Source organism: Nelumbo lutea, chromosome 1, assembly GCF_056320005.1.
Source record: "Nelumbo lutea isolate HS-2025 chromosome 1, American lotus-T2T, whole genome shotgun sequence".
Taxonomy (NCBI): domain Eukaryota; kingdom Viridiplantae; phylum Streptophyta; class Magnoliopsida; order Proteales; family Nelumbonaceae; genus Nelumbo; species Nelumbo lutea.
The window spans coordinates 35,343,790-35,348,313 of NC_142684.1; the positions used below are offsets into that span (position 1 = coordinate 35,343,790).

The 4,524-nt window shown below is 44.8% G+C and overlaps 1 pseudogene across 1 annotated transcript; it reads left to right on the top strand.

Moving 5' to 3' along the window:
* Positions 1–326: 326 nt before the first annotated feature.
* Positions 327–4,039, top strand: LOC148874254 (polygalacturonase QRT3 pseudogene; annotated as a pseudogene). Its single transcript, XR_016100852.1, has 3 exons — positions 327–593; positions 761–945; positions 2,051–4,039. The product of XR_016100852.1 is annotated as a polygalacturonase QRT3 pseudogene (transcript).
* Positions 4,040–4,524: the final 485 nt, after the last annotated feature.

Genomic DNA, 4,524 nt, shown 5'->3' on the forward strand with positions numbered 1-4,524 from the left:
TACAATGGGTTTGGTAGGGTCATGTGAGTGCATCGCGGTTGGCTCCTTACCAATCTTGTTCCCTGATCTAGCACTCATGGACTGGGCCTCCAGCCTCAAATGGGCTGCATTGAGTCACCCCACATCAATTTTGATGAGGTTTGGTGATTAGTGACTGAAATGATGATGGTGGGGTAGTGTCCATTTTGTGGATTTCATAATAATCAAATTGAAATAGTCTCCTTCTATTTTTTGAAAATTTCTTCTTAGTACTAATTCTCGTGATGATGGATTCATTAGTTGCGTTTATGCGTTCGAGTGGGTGTTAGGAAGCTGAATCATTAACACACCTGGTGATAAAGATGCAGATGCAGATGTCATCAAGTTCACAAGTTTATCATGGAATGGACTACAAAGCGGATCGCATAGGAAAAACCGACAGCACGGACGCCCTCCTTGGGGCAGTTTCTGACGCTTTCCAGGATCAACTGGAGGGGAGCTGTTGTCAGGCAGGGACCGCTGATCTTGGGGGAGTAGAAGTTCTTGTCGACGGAGGGTCTTACATGATAAGTCGTCCCCTGCATCTTCCGACAACCGGCAGCGGAAATCTCTTGGTAGTCATATTCAAAATAATCGATTCAGTTGTATCTCTGTGTTCATATTTTTTTAGAAATATTCATCTTATTTAAGCTTCTGGTTTTCAAAATTAATCCATGAATGATTTGGATGGATTACCACATAGATGTCTGGTTTTTTACAACATTTTTTCATGGAGGGGCAGTACGAGCATCAGCTGATTTTCCCCAAGATGGGTATCTGATAGAGCTATCATATCAGCTTCATCATCATCAGAAGCAATGTTCTGTGTGGCTGATCTGAGTGCCGACTAGGTGGTGGACCCACGCCGGCCCGGCTGTGTTGATCCCCCGGCAGGGCAGTCACCTTGGGGGCAACCTCCTGCCTGGGGTAAGTTCTGCTCGACTCCCTATGTCAAATATTCCAGGCGATCGAGTACAGTTAGGACTTGTTCACTAGTGATAAGATTTTGTGTATTTCTCGCTCTTTGTACCATGTTGATTTGTCGGAGCTTGAGGACTTCTTAAGCTGCTATAGTTCTTTTAGGGAACGTAACTGTTCCATTCCCACAGATGGCGCCAATTGTTGGTGCTCAGAATGGCTGAGGACAACAAAGTAATTTTGCCCCTGGACTCCGAAGGCTTTAAGGACTCGGAGAGGTCGCTGATGAGGCCAAGGCGGTGTGGACCTCGAGTACGATAGAAGCCGAGGGTAGATGGCCAACGTGCTGTAAGGCAGAAACTCGTCAGAGGCCCCGGGTGAGAACCTAAGGCTAAGTCTCCGATCGTCAAGTTAGTACAAGGTATGAAGGGAGAGTACGAGGACAGAATTCTGGTAGAAATTCTAGATTAAACTCGCGATAGGAGTTACTACAATAGCTATTATGACAACAGTTGTAGGCCTTGTGTTTTTGTAACCCCTTTACCTGGAAGGGGGTACCCCTATTTATACTTGAGCTGGCTGGAGGTAGGTGGAATTCTGGTAGAAATTCTAGATTAAACTCGCGATAGGAGTTACTACAATAGCTATTATGACAACAGTTGTAGGCCTTGTGTTTTTGTAACCCCTTTACCTGGAAGGGGGTACCCCTATTTATACTTGAGCTGGCTGGAGGTAGGTGGAGATGAACGCCTGTGATGGGATCTGTACGAGGGTTTGCAGTGGGTTTGGTAGGGTTATGTGAGCGCATCGCAGTTGGCTCCTTCTCAATCTCGTTCCCTGATCTGGCGCCCGTGGGCTGGGCCTCCGGCCTCAAATGTGCTGCGTTGAGTCACCCCACATCAATTTTGATGAGGTTTGGTGATTAGTGACAGAAATGATGTTGGTGGGGTAGTGTCCATTCTGTGGATTTCTTAATAATCAAATTGAAAGTCTTATTCTGTTTTTTGAAAATTTCTTCTTGGTACCTGTTCTCGTGATGATGGATTCAGTTGTTGCGTTTATGCGTTCTAGTAAGTGTTTGGAAGCTGAATCATTAATGCACCTGGTGATGCAGATGCAGATGTCATCAAGTTCACAAGTTTATCACGCAACGGACTACGGAGCGGATCCCACAGGAAAAACCGACAGCACGGACACCCTCCTCGGGGCGGTTTCTGACGCTTTCCAGGCTCAAACTGGAGGGGAGCTGATGTCAGGCAGGGATCGCTGATCTTGGGGGAGTAGAAGTTCTTCTCGACGGAGGGTCTTACATGATAAGTCGTCCCCTGCATCTTCCGGCAACTGGGGGCGGAAATCTCTTGGTAGTCATATTCAAAATAATCGATTCTGTTGTATCTCTCTGTTCATATTTTTTTAGAAATATTCATATTCTTTAAGCTTCTGGTTTTCAGAATTAATCCATGAATGATTTGGATGGATTACCACTTAGATGTCTGGTTTTTTACAACGTTTTTTCATGGAGGGGCATTACGAGCATCAGCTGATTTTCCCCAAGTTGGGTATCTGATAGAGCTATCAGCTTCATCATCAGAAGCAGCAGCAGCAATTAATCATGAAAGCAAAGAGGACCGGCACATATCTATATATATAAAAGAACAAGGCTCTTCACAACGCCTCTACACCTATGAAGATATCACCCTGAAGAACCTACTCCTGGACTGTAATTTCAGTCATCAACTCCCTCAGAACTACCGTAGACAACTGTTGCATTTCTCACTTCACAACCAATGGGATATTGGTCCGAGGTGGCCATGAGACCTACATCAGGAACTCCTGGCTTGACTAACACATAACAGCCGGCGGTGACCCCGGCAAGAGAAACTTCTCCGGCACTGCAGTCAACCTCATGAGCAATGACAAAGCAGTTACAGACTTCGTCATCTTCTCCGCCGCCGTTGGAGTAATGGTTTCCGGCCAGGCCAACATACTCACCGATGAACATTGCTACAACAAGGCCACCCGCTTCGACAGCACTGGAATTTATCTAAAGCTGCCTGGTTTGACACAGACCCGGATTGTGAATTGTTACATGGGCTACACAGGAATTGTTGTCGAAGACCCAGTTCAGCTCCATGTCTCCAACACCTTCTTCCTTGGGGATGCCTTCATTTAAGGGTGTCAATGGACTGGTTTTGGATTAGACCCCGTCCAGTCCAAAATCAATTTGGACGGATTGGACAGACCAACAAGACATATTGGATTGGACTAATCCGATTCAAAATATTTATTAGATTGGATTGAATCTGATCGTCAGTAACAAATTTATATTGGATTGGGTTGGATTAAGCCAATATCTGGTCCATTGATATAAGATAAGAATATGTGTGTCAATGGACCAAGTTTGGGTTGAAACCAATTTAAAATGGACTCACAATAGACTGGATCGGATTGGACCAAATCCAGTCCAATTGACACCCCTACCTTCATTCTTTTCAAGTCTCCGTATGGTGTGCTGAGTGGTGTCAACATAGTCGACAACATGTTCAGTGGCAGCAGTAAAGGGGCCAGCATTGTTCACTTGGATCAATGAAATGGGCCTTTCAGAAGCATCGATCAGGTGGTGTTGACCTGAACAATGTGAGGGGGATGGCAGTCAAGGCCACACTAGCAAACGGAATGGCACAAGGAAATGGAAGGTCATGGACTGCTGATTTCAACGGAGTCCTACTGTTTCCTGATCGAATCAGCCATGTCCAGTACACATTAAGCCGCACCAGTGGCTCCTTCCCCGGTGATGCCCTGAGGAATGTTTCAGGGAACCGTGTGGTGGTTGAGTCCAATGTGCCAGTTTCTGCAAGTGTTTATGTTACAGTAGACCAGAGCTAATTCATTCAGAGTTACTGAATGACTTCATCCCTGGGCTCACATGGAAGAAGAAGAAAGGGGAAAAGGAGGGACCTACGGCTACCCCTGGCAGCAAATGAGTAGCATATAAATTCTATTCTGTTCAAATTAAACACCATATATTACATTACAGAAATTGATTAAATAAATTTGTTTTATTTATTCAAAGCTACATCAATGTTATAAGCTTCAAACTGAATTAATTGTGTTGTGTTGACAAGATTGAATCAACCCATTTGATGTGAAATTGGGTGACTTGGAATGTGATTCTTTAGTTTGGGAGAAATTTTTGTACTGGTATTTTTATACTTTTGGGATAGTTCACAGTTCTACATTCCACAAAGGAAGGTGGCTACAGCCTAGGATCAAATCAACACGACATGGAAGTTGAAGTCTAGAACTGGTCCAAAATCTAGGGAAGTTGGGGGGTGGTCTGGTTAGGCAAAAATAACGATCATTTGAATTTTGGGTACACTTGACACTTGTAACAAAAATTCCTCGAAACACTGTAACCTAAATGTAGAGGAGGTTGAACTTGAACATATTTTGTGGAGTTCAAATCTGTGCCCTCACTCGTTTCGCCCCACAAATGCCCTACACGCACTATGTGCACCACCTGTCCCTTTACACGTTTCAACTATTAGCGCGTGCGGGCTTAACAGGACGTCCGTTGGCCCCTTCCGT